At 44.4% G+C, this 21,321-nt stretch overlaps 1 protein-coding gene across 3 annotated transcripts in view; it reads right to left on the bottom strand.

Annotated features, from left to right (window-relative positions):
- MET (MET proto-oncogene, receptor tyrosine kinase) overlaps positions 1-12,237 on the bottom strand; it is a 118,843-nt gene extending 106,606 nt beyond the window's left edge. The window contains exon 1 of one of the 3 annotated variants that reach the window (XM_084617760.1): positions 12,067-12,237. The gene's annotated coding sequence lies outside the window, so the exon portion shown is untranslated. Of the gene's footprint in view, positions 1-10,476; positions 10,898-11,276; positions 12,037-12,066 lie in introns of those variants that run through there. The other 2 variants (XM_084617759.1, XM_084617758.1) reach the window with 2 other exon arrangements.
- Between the last annotated feature and the right edge of the window lie 9,084 nt (positions 12,238-21,321).

Here is a 21,321-nt window from a genome sequence, read left to right as displayed (position 1 = left end):
ACTTACTGTAAAATCTACAAACAGGCCAAGCCACAAACTTCAGATCCAGGTGGGGGTATTTAGATTTAGGCTTTTCCATGTTTTCACCATAAAAATAAGGGCCAGTATCAAAGTTTTGATCCTGATTCATCTCCAAGTATTCCTGCATTTTGGGCCTGTTCTGCCCAATTTGGGATGGGTGGTCAGCCTAACTGTAACAGGTTGTTGTTCTCATTGACCATTTATTAGACCTGGGCAGAAAATGTTTTGTTTCCATAATCTTTTTTTTTTTTTTTTGAGAAAACTGCTGTTTTCCATGGAAGCTTCCATTTTGACAACAAAAAAAAAAGAATTTTTTTCTCAACAGAGAAATATTTCAAATGAAAAAATTCATCAAGCTCTGCTATTTATATTGCAGACTGCATCCCCATTGTGCTATGTACTGTACAAACACAGGCAAAGCATTGGGGTGAAATCCAGAGTCCACTAAAGTCAATGGCAAGACTCACACTGACTTCAATGGGGCCAGATTTCACTCATGAGTCCTGTGCCACAAAAGTTACAATTTGAGGGTCAGATTGTGCCCGGCTCCTAACATGGCCACATAGGGCAGTAAGGAGAAGTAAGTTTCTGTGGCCATGTTACAGATCCCTGCACTGTGGGTTTGGGCATGGGAGCAGAAAAGAGCAGGGACTGTTCCTCTTGTACTTCTCACTTCAAGTAGGCCCCTCTTCCTCAAGGCACTAGCCAGCAGAACTGAGCTGGTCCAAAAGAGAAGGAACATACAGCTGGCAAAGGGCTATAGTGAATGACTTCTCCACAGGAGCTGTCATAAATATAACGGGAAGGGTAAACACCTTTAAATTCCTCCTGGCCAGAGGAAAAACCCTTTCACCTGTAAAGGATTAAGAAGCTAAGATAACCTTGCTGGCACCTGACCAAAATGACCAATGAGGAGACAAGATACTTTCAAAGCTGGAATGGGGGGGAAACAAAGGGTCCTGTCTGTCTGTGTGATGCTTTTGCCGGGACCAGAGCAGGAATGCAGGTCAGAACTCCTGTAAAGAGTTAGTAAGCAATCTAGTTAGATATGCGTTAGATTCTGTTTTGTTTAAATGGCTGATAAAATAAGTTGTGCTGAATGGAATGTATATTCCTGTTTTTGTATCTTTTTGTAACTTAAGGTTTTGCCTAGAGGGATTCTCTATGTTTTGAATCTGATTACCCTGTAAGGCATTTACCATCCTGATTTTACAGAGGTGATTCTTTTACTCTTTTTCTTCAATTAATATTCTTCTTTTAAGAACCTGATTGCTTTTCCTTGTTCTTAAGATCCAAGGATTTGGGTCTGTGTTCACCTAAGCAAATTGGTGAGGATTTTTATCAGGCCTTCCCCAGGAAAGGGGGTGTAGTGCTTGGGGGGATATTTTTTGGGGGAGACGTTTCCAAGTGGGCACTTCTCCTGTTCTTTGTGTAACGCTTTGGTGGTGGCAGCTTTTAACCTAAGCTGATAAGAATAAGCTTAGGAGGTCTTTCATGCAGGTCCCCACATCTGTACCCTAGAGTTCAGAGTGGGGAAGGAACCTTGACAGGAGCAAAGTGGTGGGAGCCAGGAAGAAATTGTGACTTCCTCCCGGGGGCTCCTCCTAAGGCAGCACAGCTTTGTTCTGCTGCATACACTGTGCAAAGCTTCAGTCTAGCCCTAAAACAATTGACATATGGGGGAGAGGTGAGGGAAGAGGGATGCATTCAAATGCATACAATGTTAATATATATTTGCAATTTTTAAAATTGTTTTTATGGGTTGGATTAAACCTTGTTGCAACAGCTGTCTTTTATTTAAAGTAGTGGTAAGAAACCATTCAGCTCCTTTATGAACCAGCTAGCCAGGGGTGAAAGTAACTTAAAGGACTTACCGGTATGCTGGAGTCCTGAGGGGGGCATGGCCTCAACTGGAAGAGGCATGGCCTCAACCATAAGAGGTGGGGCCTTTAAATCAAGATTTAAAGGCCCTGGGGCGCTGGCTGTGACTGGGAGCCCCAGGTCCTTTAAATCACCCCGGAGCTACCAGCTGCAGAGGCAGCTGAGAGCCCCGGAGCTTAGGGGAGAATTAAAGGGCCCTGGGCTCTGGCCGCTGTGGTGCTCTGGGCCCTTTAAATCACTGCAGGAGCCCTGCTGCTGCTACCCCGGGGCTCCAGCAGTGGGGCTTGGTGGCGCTTTAAAGGGCCCCGGGCTCCCCACAGTGGCAGGAGCACCGGGCCCTTTAAATCCCCGTCCGAGCCTGGCTGCCAGAGCCCCGGTGTAACGGCAGCAGGGCTCTGGCGGTGATTTAAAGGGCCAGGGGCTCCCACAGCGGCTAGAGCCCCGGGCCCTTTAAATCAGTGCTGGGGAAGCCGGTCCAGTCTGGCACAGCACGCCGGCTCTTGCCAGTACGCTGTACTGGACCGGACCAGCTTACTTTCACCTCTGCAGCTAGCTGAAACAGCACCAGCCTCCACCCAAAAAAAGGCATATGCAAAGCACATGGAGACAGAGGGGGTTTACTGGGTATTGTTCTACTAACTGGGCATATGTGTGCAAGAGAGAGAGCAGCAAAAAAATCCACCACAGAAGCAGACCAAGAGAAGAAGCAGAAAGCCAAAGACAATACAGCCTGGACAAACACTGGGAGAGTGGCCCTGAGAAAAAAAGCCTAGAGAGAGCTTTTGCAAATGAGTGTTGGCTGAAAGAGGCTTGGAACTGCAAGCAAAGAACTCTATTCTGTTTGATTCCTACTGTGTCCAGGGAAACAGAACTTTGTATATCCTGACTCCAACAATCTCTCCTATTTCTATTAGCCAAGATGGTCAGGGATGCAACTCCTTGTTCTGGGTATCTCTAGCCTTTGATTGCCAGAAGCTGGGAATGGACAACAGGAGACAGATCACTCTGATTGCCTATTCTGTTCATTCCCTCTGAAGCACCTGGCACTGGTATATTGGGCTACATAGACCATTGGTCTGAGCCACTATTGCCATTCTTATGTCCTCCTAACAGAAACAACTTATAGGACCCCAAATTTTGGCAACTGCTTTGGTCAAAAGGAGATAATGCTTTTATACATAAAAGTAAGTGGCAGCTATCCCCATCTGCCTCTCAACTCAGCCAGGATTAAACTGGCTGATTTCTTAGAGGCATCTCAGTGTTAAATAAAGATATAAAAAAATAGAGGGTGATAGCTTATATATTACCTCTCAAAAGATATGAAGCAGCTGCTGCACATTGGGTAAAATACATATTTAGAGATATTTTACACAGATACATATTTCCCAACATTACGTCTTTATTTATTATAAAGAAAAAATTACAACTAATTATTGACCCACAAAAGCCCTAACTATCGGAGCCAATGGGGCTCAGTGGTGGAGGGGTTGCCCAAATTTCTCAGCCCTGAATCAGAGATGTTGGACCCAGTCCTGCAAACCACTTCCTAGTGAGCAAAAATGAATGAGTAAAAGTAAAGTTTTAACCTTTCTGCTCTAACAGAGTCAATGAGTCATTAGGGGAGAATTGTGGTAAGGAGAAAGCAGACCAAGACAGACTCTGGACTAGAGCCCTGTGCGGGACTATTTTTTTAATCCTGCTCCTGCCCTGCCCTGCAATACCCACTCCCCTCCGCTCCTGCATTGTCATCCCGTTCCCACCTGCAAAAACATTAGATCCCGCAAGAGAGACAGATTCCTCATACACGAAATTCAGACACAATTTTTACCATTAAAAGAATAAAAAATACTTTGGCTCCTGTTAAACAGACATCAAATCTCTTTCTATCCCTCACTTAAATTTAAGTATTAAAACCATTATTGTTTTTAAAAAAGTAAAAACTTGCTTTACATTGTTAAAATTCTATTTATGACAAACTGACAAGAGATTTGATGTTTTCCCACAAATTAACACAATTGGGGGGGTTTTCGCTCATCAAATCCTGCCGCAACAAAGTACATTTTACCTGCTCCTGCTATTATGGCAGTGGGCGAGATCCTATGTATCATTAGTATTTGTCTTCAGTCAAAAGCTACACGTGTGGGAAATGAGAAACTTACAATGTGTTACTGTATCAATAAAAGATAGCCACATAAATCTGTCTTGATTTACACCTGTGCAACCTTAATAAGTAAGCTCAGTCAGGTTGCAGGAGTGTAACCAAGGGCATAATTTGGCCCCTATACTTTGTCATCAGCTCCAAATGCACAGTTATTTTGTAAAATATCCTGTCCAAAAAAGTAAGCTCATGGGATAGCTTGTAACTACCATTTTGGATTACGAAGAAAAGTTTGGTCAACACACAGGGGAAGGTTTAGTTCCAGCAAACACACACAAACAGGAAATCTCTCCACAGTAAGAAGGTGTTTTTCTTTACACAATAGAATTTAAAGATGTGTCATCATGTAGTTTAAAACAAAAATGGCCATTGCTAAGTAAGTTCACCCTTTCCAGTAGGTTATGAGTATACCAGACTTACAGTACATTTCAAAACCTGTTAGAACTTGCATGGATGGCATACAAACACAAACAAATGAAACCTGTCTTAGTCTGTGCATGGTTTTTAATCAGTAAGCATGTCAAGCTTTGGGGGGGAAATCAATTTTCAGAAGGCAAATGGTAACAACTGCAGATTTAATCAAATTGCATCTGCAATCTTTTACTATTTTCTATATGTTTGAAATGAAGTAGCTCTGTGGTAAAAAATGAATTTCAATGAATGTCATATATTTAGTTATATGCCTTATTTTTTTAAATTTATCAAGCTAGATCACTGATCCTTAGCAGAAATTATGCCAGCACATGTCAAAAGAAGTTGGATGCTGTTTAGTAGGAGAAGCATTAATATGAAGGAGCTATAGTAGAGAAGAGTGACTAAGGATATGAATCCTTATTTGTACCTTACCATACAGGAAGAAAAATTATGCAGACATAGCTCATAAGACAAGAATTGCAGCTGTGGCATACACAACAGAATGCCGCTGGGGATCAAATACCACAATGATGGGCATGGTATAAGAAACTGAATAAAATAGTAATTCTTTGAAGGCACAGCATTTAAGTATTTTTCATTTCACATAAGGCTTCATCTGAATTTGATGAATTCCAGGATTGCCTCCCCTACAAAAAAAAATCTATTTCATCTTGATTTCCCTAGGGCTAGTAAGTAGAAGAAGCTGTATCATACAACTGTAAAACACACTTCAAAGACTCTCTGTTGAAGTTCTTCTGCAACTATTATATATTGCAGCAGTTCTCAAACTGTGGGTCGGGACCCCAAAGTGGGTCGGCACCACATTTTAGTGGGGTTGCCAGCGCTGGCTTAGACTTGCTGGGACCCCAGGCCAAAGCTGAAGCCCGAGCCCCACCACCTGGGGCCAAAGACTGAGGGCTTCAGCCTTGGGTGATGGGGCTTAAGTTACAGGCCCCCTGCCTGGGGCTGAAGCCCTTGGGCTTCAGTTTTGTCCCCCTCCTCCCTTCCTGCACAGGGTGGAGGTGCTCAAGCTTTGGCCCCCCCAACCTGGGCCCTGGGGCTCAAGTGGGCTCTGGCTTTGTTTCCCCCCTCCTGGGATTGTGTAGTAATTTTTGTTGTCAGAAGGCGGTTGCGGTGCAATGAAGTTTGAGAACACCAGATATCGGTATGTTATGAAAACCATTGTTACTGAAATCTTCTAGCAAAATTGTACACCACCTACTCTTCGGAGAACTCTGTGCCAAAAAATTAAAAATTCTGCGCACAATATTTTAAAATTCTGCAAAATTCTGCATTTTTTTGGTCAAAATAATGCAATATAATCCAGCTGGTTTCAATTATTTTTGTAATTTATTTAAAATTACAGTACAATGGATGGAAAATGGGAGTGGGGAGCATTGGAGGAAATCACCAAACCCCCTCTGCCTAATAGTAGTGTAGCTAGTATTTGACGGTTTACTTCAAGTTATTAGTCAACAAATATATGCATCCATATGCTTACTGTTACATCTTAGGCAAACGAAGAGCAAGTGGGGGCTGGGGACTCAAACTCACAATATATACTGGCTACTGACCATCTCCAAAAAAGATTAATAGCAAACAGTTCATGGAGCACATTTTGATAGGAAATTTTTTCAGTCCAAAAATTTAGACCAGTTCTAATCACTAAAGCACCATAAGCATTTATAAGGCCATACTGTCCTTTACAATACGGCTCCTTTACATCACTCTGGCAATGTAAAAGGAGTGTAAAATGTAGATGTAAAATGTAAAAATGTTTACACCTGTTTTATACTCCTGGGGGAATTCAATAAGAACAATGGGAACAATTCACTAAGCAGGCAGGCTGCTACATTCTCCTCTGCCTGACGGAACAGAATCTGCCCCGCGTCTCCCTCTTCAGAAACACCCCAAAGCCCTGCCCCTCCATGCCGAGCACACCACAACAGCAGTTGAGAGAGACAGAGTCTCTCTCACACATGCATGACTACTCAGACCACCACCCGCCCTGAGTGGTGATTTACATCTCTATTGGCTGCTGTGGGTGCCCAAACCGACCTGCTTGCACTGTCGGGAAATGGGCGCATGACCATTCTTGTGGTTTCCCTTTGCTTCCCCGTCAGAAGTCATTTTTCTGCTGGGAAGCAAAGAAATCTGCAGGGGGCATGAATTCTGCGCATGTGCAGTGATGCAGAATTCCCCCAGGAGTAACTACTGAGTGCCCCAAATTCTCTTGCTTCAGTTTCATGTCTCAACCCAAATATCTGTGCAAACAGTACCCACCTGATTCAAAGCCCCTTGGAGTCAACAGGATAGACTGCAATGGGCTTTGTATCAGGCACTATCTGATCACATCAGGTGGCATAACAATATAATTGTGTAGTTTAAAAACAAAACAAGAAATGGCCCTCGATCTCCTTGAGCAAAATTCATCCTTAAAACAACACCTTTTCCCTCACAGGCATTACATCCTGGATGAATCTGGCCCAATAACTTTACCTTTTTTTTTTCTCCCATATTTAAAATTGCAGGAAAAATGCTCTATCTTCCTGTACAACATAATAATATTCCTGAAGGCAAATAGCTTGGCAATTTGGGAGATTTGTTAATGTTAAAGGAAACAAGTTAGCACACATACCATGTGTATGAATGCCTTTAGAAATTAGATTGCAACCCTGATTTGATTTCCTAAAAGGTATTTGAAACAAGGAAAGCAACACAAGGTCAGCGATTCTAAGAGTAATGAGAATTTGTGGGATTTCAAACAGCTCTACATGAAACAGGCCTGATGTTCTGGGGAAAAGAGGTCACCTAATTATTCCTTTCTTTAAGGCCCTGTCTACACTACTTTTCCCCTGGGTGAAAAAACTGCTTTGAAGATGGTTTCTGCTAACATGCCTGTGTTAGCTGCTGTGGATGAGGTATAGATTTGTTAAAACCATTGCTAAGATAAATACATTCTTCAGAAAGAAAGCCCAACAAAACAGAACCTGATGGTTTGGCTGCACAGTGGGGGATGGGCAGCCCATGCAGATCAATACTTTACATTGTGGTCAGCTCATCTCCACAGTGGCTCACCCCATAGAAGTACGTAGGAGTGGAGAGGTTTGGGTAGACTAGGGAACTAGAAAGAGCATGGCTAGAATCTGCATATTGTGAATTCAATGGCTACACACTCTATAAAGGAGGCAATCATAGACAAGATGCACAAGATGATGCCTCCACTGACTGGTAATGGGCTGTTAAACATTCGGTCTTTGTGCCAATGCTTTAAATGCAGCCCAAAGAGGTAATGACCATAAGTGTGGGAAACCTGGTCACATGGTTTTCATGTACTAAAGCTAGGGGAGCTGGTTTGCAGACAAGAAACCCATATGTGTTTGTTCAGAGTGACAGGTGGCAAATATCCCTGAGAATTCCCCGCTCTCTTCCCTCCCCGCCAACACACCTTGGAATTGGGATCCTTAAGGCTCCTTGGGGCCAGTGTTTCATGTCTTGGTCCTGGGATCTTCAGAGGATACCAGGTGACTGCTCTTTTATCTCCCCATTTTATCATTGGTATTATTAATATTTATTATGTGTATTACTATTGAGCCCAGAGATCCCAGGCAGGATCCCATTGTGCTAGGTACTGTACAAACATGTGAAAACACTGCATCTGTCCCAATGTGCTCTCTTAAGTGAGTAGAGTTAAGATAAGTGCCTACTACAAAGGGGTGCTGGGTCCTGAGAGAGACCTCAGAATTCCTTGTGTGGACACTGCCCTGGAGTCTGCACTGTAGCTAGGGAAGCCCTGATTTCTGAGGTATCTTTCAGGCGTCAGGTTCCCTTGGCTGCTGTGGAGTCAGGCATGTTTACAGCTACACAGCTGCCAGTTGGATGGGGTAAGCTCCAGAATGTCTTTACTCTGATTTGGAGTCCAGCAGACCGAAGAGGCCATCCCCTTTCCCCTCTGAGATAAACAATGTGGAGCAGCCACCTGGAGGATCACAGAAGGATGAGGAAAAGCCACTTGGCCCCCCAACAGCACTGGACAAAGCAGAAGGGGGTTGCAGGTCACCATGCAAGCCCCCAGAAGATTACAAATGAAGGAGGGGTCTCAGAGCCAGTAGGGAGGGGGAAAGAGGATGTTAGGGACTTGTAGACTTGATGAGGTAAGAGGCCAAAATTTGCTAACAATTCTTTATTCATGAACCTCTCAATGAACCTGTGCTAAGTTTTGGGTTTCTAATTGACTTAGGCCTTAATTACTCTGTTTCCCATTGCATTACCATCAACTGTAAGCCATAGGCTGGCTTCAGAATGACTTTTTGTAAAGAAAGCAACCCTCTAACAAGAACATCTGCAGTTGTGTCTCAAGAGAAACAAGTGTTATGGAATGGTCATAAATTCTGAAAAACACTAAGACAAAAGACAAGACAAAACTTCTGCAACCCTCTGGAAATAGATTTTGATGTGAATTTAAAAACGATTGTTGTACATAACTAATTTGGTGTATTTACCTTTCTTCAAATTATCAATTGTGTACTAAAAGACCTGTATTACAAATTATCTATGGCTACAGAAGGTTTAAGGAGGTAATGGGTGCAAAGGACAATGAGATAGTTAATCTCTCAGGTTATTTTGTTTTTAATGTGTGACTCTTGCAAAACAGCAGCGTTGTGGTCTTTATTGGATAACACACTGTAAATATTAGCTGCAAATATTTAAACAGCTCTTATAGAGAAGTGAGACGTTTTGTACCTTGCCTAAGTATGAGTTTGTGCCTTTTGAATCTCAAAAATGATTCCCACCTAATTCTGCTTGCCAGCAATGCAAAAGGACATTTTGAATGAGATATATCAAAAGCAAATGAATTACCACCACATGCAAAGGTTTTTTGGGAAAACTGAAAACATCCACACATTGCAGCTTCTCAAAGTAAATCCTGTAGATTATAAATGCAACAACTCCCAATGAACTGCACAGATATTAAAGTATTTGTACTATTTAAATATTCAACATTTTAGGGGGTGAGGATTAACCTAAATATTTACAGTTTCTAGAACATACATAAATATTTATAAAGAAGAGACCATCTAACTTAATGTTGATATGGGCACAGTACTAAAGTTTCATTACAGAGTGTAAATTATTCCTAATCGTGGACAAATTTAATCTTTAAAATAAAAAATCTACAATACAACAGCAAGAAATATTTTAAATACACCAGATCTGTAAAGTACATACTCTGGTAATTTGGAAGATAGTATACTTTAAAAAAAAAAAAAAAGCATTTAACTTGATGTAAGCCTGACTGACTATGCAAGAATTTATCAGTAGCCAAATATTTCAAACACATTTTTTTCTAAAATGAACTTTCAAGTTAAATTTGACAAAACCATCTGAATAACCCAAAGCCTTTGACTTCATTTACATTTCTGCACCTCTTACGCCCCAAACAGCACAGCTAACGGTCCACATGATCATTGCAAATAGACAGTCACAAAGAGAAAGTGTAATAGTTGACAAGAAAAATAGTACACAAGATGCATGTTAAAAACAACATATGTACGGTAGGTGGATGGCTCCATATGAAATACAAGCCTAAATATTGTGTTATACAATGTGATGCTTCTTACAACATTTCTAGAGAGAGTGCTTTGTAAGTGTGGCATTTTCTTTCTAATGCCCTTTGGAACAATTACCCTTGTAGTAACTGACTAGGATACCTTAAAAATGAAAAAAGTATATAGATAATCATCTGATGAAAGTTTAGAAGAACTGACATGATTCTGTCAAAATTAGACTCTCTGACGCTCCTCACACAGAGGAGGGTGGTAAAGGGTTTTATTATTACATCTCAAACCCAGGAAGTTTCCAGCTGCTAAAGCAGCGATTGCTGTAAAATAAAACACTAATGCAGAAGACACCAGAGTGGAGTTGACGTTTCCCTTGGTCGGAATTAATCTGACCCCCTTAACTGACTCCCACGCCAGGGCAGTGCAACATGCATACAGTACCTGTCTCTGCTAAAGCCAACAACGCGGTATTCCCGCTGGGGTCCCCTCTAGGGGTTTCTAGCCGGACACCAACGCTTCCCGCTACATTCCCAAGCAGCGGGGTCATCTCATTGGGAACGGGTGAGGGCAGAAGCCGCCCGGGAGGCGCAGCGCGAAGGAGGCCAGCAGAGATGCACGTGCACCTGCGGGCAGGGCGAGGCGATCCCCTTTCAGCGCTGGAGGGTGCGGGGGCTCCTCGCGGCTACTGCGCCGCTTGGCCGCTTCCCCGCCGCGGCCGTCAGGCTGAGTCAGGCGGCGGTGGTTCCAGAGTGGATGACTGTAAGCGCCGCACACGCACACACACTTCATTCACCTTCCCGCCTCCGCCCTCGGCGGAGTCACTCACTCCTGAATCATGCAGGCTCGCGCTCCTTGCGGTCGCCCGGAGAACTCCCCCTGACTCAGCCCCAGGAGCGCGCGGCCCGTCCCACTGCCCCGGTCTCTCCCGCCTGCTGTCCCCGCGCTTACTGACAGCTACAAGTGCGCTAACCCCTCCTCCCCGCCCCCCGGCCGCGGGCTCCAGTCCGCGGCCACAGCCAACGGGATCGATTCGGTTTCGCACGAGTTTGGGGCCAGATCGTCCAGACCTCGCTCAGGCTGAGAACGGCGGGATCTGGCCCCTTCCCCGCCCCCGGGGCACTGAGGCTCCAGCTCGCGGAGCCTGGCGATGGGGGAATCCCCCTCCTGCAACGCGGGGGCTGAGCACTGACCCAGGCGCCGGGTGGCTGGACAGGCCGGTCCCCGGCGCTCTCCGTTTGTACCTTGAGCGGGCGGGGAAGCCGAGGCAGCTGCTCCGCATCTGGGTCCCCGACTCCCGCGCTGCGCTCCCGCCAGCTGGAGGCAACGTCGCTGCTGGGGGGTGGGCGCCGCCCTGCTGCTCCCCAAGGCACCTGGAGGCGCCGGTCACTCTGGCGCTGCGCACTTCCCTCGGCGCCTCTGCCGCTCCCGTGGCGGCTCCCAGCGGTAAATCAGCGGGTGGCCTCGGCTCCCCCGCCTCGCCCCGCGCGGTCCTGACCTGGCCGTGACTCACCGCCTGCCTCGCAGGGGCCCGGGAGCGCGGAGGAAGCGGCCCTTCCCCCTCTCCCGGGGAGGTGGGGGGGGGGGGCGGCGCTGCTCACGTGGAGAGCCCCCCGGCCCCTCAGCTCCGTCCCCCGCGCCCCAACTTTCCAGCTGAAAAGGGGGAGTTTCCTGCGACGCTCCCCTCAACCAGTTGGGTCAGCAGCCCAGGGACTAAGCCCAGGCGGGCTCCGAGCTGCGGCCGGGGGCCGGGGCCGGCTGCTGAGCGGAGCCGGGGCTGCAGCGCAGGGACGAGCCCGACTCAGCGGGGACAACAAGCGAGGCATTGGCTCGGGGAGCGGGCAATGGGGATCTGGGAGGGGATCCAAACTTGGCCAGCCCCGCAGAGCCCCAGTGGCCTTTTGGGCCCTGCCACCCATCGCGATTCCCCTCCACCTTTGCCGCTGTTTGCCTCTCCCTCGTTGTGTAACTGCCCCCAAGCAAACTCCGGGGGACCCGGACTTCCCCCGAAGTGCCACGCACCGCCCAGAGTACCTTGGAAAGACCGCAACTGCCTCCCCTCTCCGCATCCCTAACCGCCCCGAGCCTGCTCCCAGCGGCAGCTGCAGAGCCCCACTGAACTCCTTGATCTGGATCCTGCAAGCGCACCGGGAGAGGCTTGCCAGATCCAGCCCTTAGGTGGTTCCTCTAAGGCCGGAAGACAAAACGTGTTCAGACAGAGGTGGGCTATTTATGCTGCTTTCAGAAAACATCGGATTTAAAAGCAGATTTTCTCCCCTGTGTTACTACCTGAGAGTATTGGTACCTGAAGAAATATTAACTTCTCATCCAGCAACTCAGTGGCAGTGGCCCGGCCATGCTGGCCGAGCTACAGCACAAACCGGGCTGTCCTGAGAAGGGGAATTGGTCCATAGTCTCTCCACCGGCAGTGTCAGAGGTGGGAATTGTATTGTGAACATCTGTCCTCTAGGAAATGGATTTAAATAATCCCATATAGATAATTAAATAGCCATCTATCAGTAAAGGTGCCCCTGTGAGTCGCAAGGGATACTAAGTGCTCAGATACGAAGTACTGGGGATTTATCTTCACAACACCTCTGTAAGGTAGGTATCCTCTCCATTTTTACAGATCAGAAACTGAGGCACTGTCTGAGGGTATGTCTACACAGCAATGTAAGCCCGTGGTTTGAACTCACTCTCAAGCCTAACCCCCCTTCCCATCTACACACAAATTGTGCTAACCCAGGTTTCCGAGTCCACAGGAGTAGAGGGGCTGAGCCTGAGTGAAGCCGGGATCCAGGCTTCACGCCTTATGGCTTTGCACTGGAGACACAGCCCCACTGGATTTGTGCTCTGGGAGTCTGCCAGAAGTATTCCATATTCCCATAGACTGACTTTTTTTGTCCTCTTGACAGTCACATTTGGTGGACAGTCAAATCTTCCCATACTGCACCATGAATAAAGAGCTAGAGCAGCTATAGTTTGGGAAGGTGCTAGAAAGTCTGAGATTTGTAGGGTTTAAATTCAGTTGGAGCTGTCTGGAGCAGAGCTCTGGTAAATAATGACTCCAGCCTGATTCTGTTGGTTCTCACCTGGGGGTCTGCAGCCCTTTGGGGGTCTGCGAGCTGGTTTCTGGGCGTGCTTGGGGTTCCACACCTGAAGCCCTGAGCTGCAGGGCGTACCCCCGTGGGCCTGAAGCCCTGAGCGGGATGGGGGACTAGGAGCTCCAGGAAATACTCTATGAGAATTTAGGCCCTGGAGATATGGGTTGTTGGATTGGGGCTTGCATAATGCTGGAGCCCCGGGTTGGGAGCCAGAGTTCAACAATTCCTAACCTGGGGTTATAAATGGTTGTAGATGCTCAAGCCCTGTGTTAATGAACCCCGGATCTGCTAACTTGAGTTGGACTAGTACTGGGTTTTCATTGCAGTGTAGACAGACCCTGAGAGATTGAGGTCCAGTTTTACAAAGGGACTTTAGCTTTGCAACACTTGACTTCTAGGTGCCTACAAAAATCACTGCAATAACAGTCTGACCCACAAAGCCTAGAGGCACTTCCTCATAACCTTTACCCCCAGTGGTTATTTTTATAAAGCAGTCGGCCAGCCTACCACTAATATGCCTCATCAGCACTTTCACAATTTGCTTATATGTCTGTGTTTCACACTAACTTGTTGGCTTTAGTGATAGAGACGTCTAACCTAGATGGGAAATGATTCATTGCCAAAAGCAAATGTGTCATCAAACCAGAATTTGACCCTTTTTATTTTATCTGCTTAATTTGTGGAATCTCATACCATAATATCTTGCACTTCCAAAAATAACATAAAGGAGTTCATATTTTAATAAGAAAAACCCTACAGTCCTATGGCTACAGGACAACTAAAGGATTATTTTTATTTGTTGTTTCATTATTTCATACATGCTGACAAAGTGTGTGGTGCTGTGCAAAACAAAAATAAAAACAGCCTTTGCACCCCAAAACAAAATCAACACTAAAGAGATCATTTTGATTGATTCAGGGCCTGATATAATTTGTTTCACAGTCAATTGGAATCTTTCCATTGACTTCAATGGGCTTTGGATCAGGCCCTTATAGTGTAACAAAATATGATGAGGCCCTTCATTAGTGCTCAAAATACTAATACAGATTAAAGGCTCTTGTCTATTGCCTTCCAAGGAGGATATGGAGGTAGAACACACAAATGCCAGTCCTCAGGCATTCTGTGGTGCTCCCAGGCAGACACAATGCTTCCAGGGGTAGTGAAAAACATGATTAGAGGTGCCTTCTACTTCTTTGTGGAGGTACAGTATGTGCACCCCTCTGCCAAGCAGTGTGGAAGGCTCTCCCCGCCCCACAATTCCCCTTGTGCTCCCATGCAGGATCAGTCATCATCCAGCACTAACAGGGCAGAAGTATAAACAGCTACGGCAGACTTGGATAGATCCTTATTATTTTTAAAAGGAAAAGGTAAAGAAAAAGGGATCAATCTAATGATCACCCACATGTAAGGATAGCCGTGATCAAGAGAGCAAGTCATATGCTCTTTGTCTGCTCTCTAGTTCCTGATACACCTGCTTTGGCTGAATAATAGCCAGCACCAAAACTGTTATTAATGTTATAGTCAGTGCTATTCTAATGTTAACAAATGGATTGTCACCCAGCATAAAAAGGAGAAACAGCTGTTTCCTTTCCATTTTTTACCATGCTGATGCCATGTTATTTTAGGTTAGCAATATGAGACACAAACTGCAGAACACTAGGATATCAACAGTTTCCAGATACATATTGATCCTAAAATCAGAGAGATGATTTATAAACACCTTAACTGGAAGCTGAAACCTCTTTCAGAAGCAAAAATTAGGTAAGCAGGATCTCAGCTTGATTCCCATTTTTTTCAAGTTCTTCTCATGACTTAACTTTTGCCATCTGTCCACAGCTGCACTTTGTAAAGAAGGCTGGCGTAGATACGATGGTGTGGAGCATTTTGGAAGCTGGCCCCAGCTGAAAAACAGTTCAATAGTGAGCTGGTGCAATCTATTCAAATAAAAGAAGTGGAATGTACAAATTGTACTGTCAGAGAGTCCTGGCTATATGCTTTCCACCCTTACTTGCTTCAAGATAAAGGTAGGATGAATAAGCACAAGCACTGACCAAAGAACAGGATTAGACAAATGGCACAAGATATGAGTTTTCAAGATGATCTCTCCAGGGTCAAAGATGGAGAATGAAAATGCAAAAATATGTATTTGTGAGTTACTACTGCTGTACGTGTGACACATAAGGGCCCAATTCAGCCACCCTTATTCATTCCAAATAGTACTCATAGAATACGATATTATTTAATATAATCATAGATGACAGAATTGGGCCCTAAGTGCTTTTCTTGCCTAACTTCGTATTCTTACATTCAGTATTAGAAATTGGCTATGAACATTTGTATAAAAATATATCATGCTATATCTCCTGCAGACAGAGGGCCTGATCCTCTGTGCCCTCATGTAGTCATTTACACCTGTGTAAAATAGATGTAAAAGGGACTAGGTACTACAGAGCGTTTATAAGACTTGCCAGAGATCACATAGCAAGTCCATGGCAGAGTCAGGAATAGAAATCATGAGTCGTGGTTCCAAGTTCCCAGCTTTAAGCCGTAAATCCCACTGAGCAATTCAGCTCCAGCCAGATGGGCAGGGCCATCCATGGGGCGGAGGGGGTGGGGGGAAGGAGAGAAGAGGGCCAAACCAAGTAGCACTGGGACCTGGTTTATGGGTTTATATTGCCCCTCTGATTTGGCCCAGCCTGGCCGGGCCAAAGCTGAATGGCATTGTGGTCCCATGCACCAGGTCTCAACACGTGGAGTGGAGAGCTGGGTACAGTCCTATGGGACAGGAGCCACTGCTTTGTGGTTAGTGCAGATCAGGCTTGCTCTCCAGTCCCCTCTCCCCCAGGGCTTCTCTCAGTGTTTTTACATTCTTGGTCTCATGATTTCTGTCATTTCATGACTCATTATCTCTATGATATTTCTTTGGTAGGGTGGGGGCCTCAGTTTCAGATTTTGCCCCAGAACTCCCAAAACAGAGCCTTGCAGATGGGATCACTAGAAAAATGCAAATGACATAATTGACACATGTCCAGTGAATGCAAAGTTTCCATTGTGTATCGCAAGTGACATCTTTTCTGTTTTCATTGGCTAAGTAAAGTGAGGCCCTACACTCAACTTGATGACGTTTCTCTGCCTCTCTGTCTCTGTGGATGTAACAATATAACTTTTGAACACTGTATACGATCAATTCCAAAATTTTAGAGAATATTCTAGGACTCAGTGGGTAGACCTCTATCGATTTTGGTAAAAACTGGTAAACCGGAAGGGAGAAATCAGGGACACAGAGTGTGCCTGGCATCTGGTCAGCACACCTAGCAACTTTAAGTAGGTCTCAGAGTAACAGCCGTGTTAGTCTGTATTCGCAAAAAGAAAAGGAGTACTTGTGGCACCTTAGAGACTAACCAATTTATTAGAGCATAAGCTTTCGTGAGCTACAGCTCACTTCCTCATATGCATCTGAGGAAGTGAGCTGTAGCTCACGAAAGCTTATGCTCTAATAAATTGGTTAGTCTCTAAGGTGCCACAAGTACTCCTTTTCTTTTTAAGTAGGTCTGTAATTGTCTATAGAGCAAATAACTGGTTGACAGCAACCATTACCACCTTCCAATATACCCCTCTCCCATCTCAGCTCTGCCCATCCTGCCAATCAAACATAAAATGTTGACACCCTTAATAACTTATCTCTCAGATAGAAAGAAAAGAAATAATTTCACGAATTAAAAATTATATGAGTTTAACAATTTATATATGTCCCTGAAATAAATGGCGATGGGAGAGTGGCACTCAGAACTTGTGGAAGGAAATGGAGGAATGCAAGGAAACCATGGTGTGTGCAATGAGCTCAGCCAACAGAAGCAATGGTGTGACCTCTAGTACTTTTCAAAAGTTTACGGTAGTACATTAATTCAGTATAGTGCATGAGTCAAAAACCAGCATAATACCAAATACGTATCTACTTGGAGTGGTAAATTCAAGTATACATTGCATAGCTTAAAATTAGGTTGTTATAAATAGAAGAAAAATGTTTGACATATGGGGTTTGGAATGTGTTATAGGCATACTGCAATTTATGTTATATCTTCATTGGATTTGGTTTGTCTTAAAGGATCTGATAAATATGGCCATTCCTTGACATTTTTTCAGTGCCATCCTTTTTCACTGGATTTTTTTTGTATCTGTTTTCACTACAAGGCAGATTGTATGGAGCTATGTGCTAAAGTCTTTCTGATTAGGATCTTTCCTATTTTGTGGGATTATCTTTAAGACAACTATTCCAGAATTGTCCATGAGCCTTTTCTAGTCTGATACGTAAAGTTCAGGCGACAGCATTTTTTTTTAAAGTTTACTGTGCCTGTTTACAGAGTTCATAGCCTGCATAAAGATCATTGCCCAGGCTGGAAATAGCAAATCTATCTATTTGAAAGCTTTGAGGCGGATTGTGTTCTCAGTTACTCACGCACAAATCCATTTGTTGCGCATGGTGAGGCGGGCACTGTGCGAACACGCTTTTGAATCTCTTTGCACACATAAGCAGTCCCATCGGCACTAATGGGACTATTTGTAGCCCTGATCCATCAAGATACATAAGTACATGCCTAACGTTAAGGGGCACTAGCTTCATTGCAACTTCTTATGTGCTTAAGTTAGGTACATGCATAAGTACTTTGCTAAAGCAGGTCATATGTGTAAGTGTTTGCAGGACTGGACCCTGCGGCTGTACTGCACCCTATGCTTGACTACGCAGTTCCACATTGTGTCACTTGCCAAACACAAGCCTGCACCACACTTACTCTACATTTAAAAAGACACCATCAACTTCAAAATTCTCCTTTATCTGACAATATTTTAGCATACTACTACTAACATCACTAGTGCTGCAAGCAACACCTAGGAGGAGTATAACTTAAGATATTAAATAAACAGCTCTCTTTTTCCATTTGTTTACTCTTTGTATTTGGCAGCACTTTGGGTGTAATCCACAAAGTTCTGAGGTCCCTAAGTCCCATTTTTGGGCAACACTGCAACCCAGAAAACTCCTGCATGGCTGCCGCTGAACCTTGTTGGCGTAGAGTTGCCAACCTTCCAGGATTGTCCTAGAGTCTCCAGGAATTAAAGATTAATCTTCAATTAAAGATTATGTCATGTGATGAAACTTACAGGAATACAGCCAACCAAAATTGGCAACCCTATTAGGTGCCTAAACTCATTCGGTGCCTATGATTTTGCCTCTGGGCATGCGCTCTGCAGTCTCACTCTAGGCACCTGGGTGCTTATCTCCCACCAGAGCATGCACACTGCTGTCTCCTGTTAGGTGTCCGGATGTCTATATCCCACCAAAGTCCCAGAGTGATTCACAAACCAGGAAAGATAGGCCTTCAGCTGCCTAAGTCACGTGTGGGAGCCTAAACTGGTAGATATGCTCAAACCTAGTGGATTTGGCTCCTCAGACAAGTTCACATAAAACATCTGGGGGGTGGGGTGGCAGGGGACCAAGAGTAGGAGATTTCCCTTATAACCTTGTGGACAGGGAACTCACCCAGATTAGGGGAAGACCCCCTGTTCAAATCCCCTATCTCCTGACCGGGAGAAGGGGTTTGAACTACATCTGTCACCTTACAGGTTAGTGTGTGATTCCTTCACTCTCCCCTATGAAGTTGTTCCATTTTAATTAAATAACTGAATAATTAAATATTAGTTGGGAGAGTGCAAGAGTTAGAATGTCTCTGTAGCTCAGTGTGTAGGGCACTCACCTAAGGGGGTGGGCAGTGGAACTTGAATCATGTGTGGTAAACCCAGGACAAACAGCTACAAAAGGGGGATAGTAATTAGTCCAGGAGATTAAAAGGCCCCTCCCTATCCACTGAGGAGAGAGAACCGGGGGCAATAAGGTTCAGCTGGAAAAGGGGTTGGTAGGGAACCAATTAGGTTCAGCTGACTCCAACTACTTGGGACCTTTTTAAACCCTCCCCTGAGTGGTAGGAAGGGGAGAGTGAGTGGAGCAGGGAAGTTGCTAGTAGGTTGTTTACGGTGAGACACCAGACTGTCCCAGTAGGGAGGTTGCACTTGCTCCCCAGAAGGGAAGGAAAACAAGCATAAGGGACTCACTGAGGAGAGGAGTAGCAGGACCCTGTGCCACCTATAAGGATTTGCCTTGCCCCAAACCTGAGTCTCCAAGGCTAAAAAGGACTGAGCCTACTGAGGTGAACAAGGTATTTTGCCACACATGGATCTCCCACATCCTATGTAAATACCCTAATCACTAGACTAGATAGAGGAAAAAGTAGAACACTATTTGTAGTAAAGCTAAGCACATGCATATGTGTTTGCATGATCAGGTTCTTGTATCCAAGTGTAGATTGAAGCAGCCTTTGCCTTGCATTTCCAGTTTTGGGGAGCTGTAAACAAGTTTCAGAGACTTTTTTTCCCCTTTACAGTCTTTCACCAAAAAGTTCCTTGCTGGTCTGGAAAATCTGGCCCTTTAAATACTAATATGTATATAAAATATATTTCAACATATCTGTGCATGTCAGACCACAACTCTGAAGAAGGTTATTAGCTTTTTTTACTTTATCATAAATACTATGTACTTTCCAAATTACATTTGGTGTGTGTTCTCTGCATTACCTATTTTGATGCAATTTAAAAGATAATGGGACATATTCAGTGATGAACTAATGAAGTGTAAGGCTGGATTTGGCTCATTATTTTTAAGTGTCTCCACTGTTTGGATTAACTTTTAAAACAAATTGTTTTGCACAGATGTAACTATACAATATTTGCCAAAAGCTTTCCTTCATAAGGCAGGTTTAGGATATAAATTTAGTCATAGAAATCTTTATAGGAACTTTTCTTTTTAATAACTTGCATAATCTAATTAGACGTGCTGATAATGGATCTAATTCTACTGTGAATGAAGTAAATATTAAGCTCCCATTGATTTCAGTTAGGGAAGATCACACTCATATTGTATAGTCTGCATTCAGGAAGCATTTGTTCCCTTAACATACTAATAGCAGTATATTTTTTGCATTAAAATAGTTTCAAATTGCCCTAGTTCTGTTAACATATCACTTGTGCTAGTCTGTCATGCAGTCAAAAACATTGCAGCATAATAGTCATTAGAGAGCTAGGCTTAACAAGCTGTCTGGGACTCAGAGTTTATTGTTTAACTTTGTGTTTGGGAACTCGTTCAAGTCAAACAGTATTATGGAAGATGTTTAATCCTTTCTAAATGTTAAAGCCAGATCATTGGTTACTAATCTTGAAATGCAATTCTATGTTTTCACTTTTTTATGTTTGTTATGTTAAGGTGTTTGGACTTTGAACTAACATGCCAGTAGCCTTGAAGCAAAATTCCATGTTAAAATTTATGTTTTTGTAACACTTGGCTTTTTTACCAATTCCATCAATTTAATTGTCTACAGTAAAAAGAAAAGGAAACAATAAGTCAGAACTGGGAGAATTAGAGATGAACAGCACAGACAACATAAATTTTCCACTTAAAAGCTAGAAAGGTGGCAGTTTTAAAATGCTGCTGGCAAGGAACTTTTGATTATTAATGGCATGCTTCTACAGGTGCTGGCTTCCTCCTTTCCCTGGAGGTGCTCCACCCCTTTCCCCAAAGCCCCAACCCCACCTCTCCTCTTTCCACCCTGCTCCTGTCCCTCATCTTCCTGTCCCTGCTCCACCTCCACCTGCCTTTTTCTGCCCAGTTTTCCTCACCCCCCCCCACCTCCTGCATGCTGCGGAACAGCTGATCAGGAGGCACTGGGAGGGTGGGGGATGAGTTAATCAGCAGGTGGGAGGTGCTAGGTGGGAGGGAGAGGAACTGGCTGCTGGTGGGTGCTAAGCACCCGCTAACTTTTTTTTCTGTGGGTGTTCCAGCCCTGGAGCACCCATGGAGTCAACACCTATGCATGCTTCTAATACAGAAAGATTTTTGTTTATTAGAAGATTTAAATGATCTTATAAAGGCTGGAACTACCATCTCAAACCAACTCTACCTCTGATTTCTTCGCAAGTGTCCACTCCATAACAATGTGTTGTCATTTCTTATGTACTCACCTAGTCTCCATTACCTAATATCAGGAACCTCGAAATGTGTAATGTATTTATACTCACAACACCTCTGTGAGGTAGGGAAGTGCTATTATCCCCGTTTTACAGATGGGGATCAAAGGCACAG

Source organism: Lepidochelys olivacea, assembly GCF_965140295.1.
Source record: "Lepidochelys olivacea isolate rLepOli2 genome assembly, chromosome: 1".
In the NCBI taxonomy this organism is placed as follows: Eukaryota; Metazoa; Chordata; order Testudines; family Cheloniidae; genus Lepidochelys; species Lepidochelys olivacea.
Note: the sequence above shows the minus strand (reverse complement) of the source record. Positions and strands in the feature narration are given on the sequence as shown.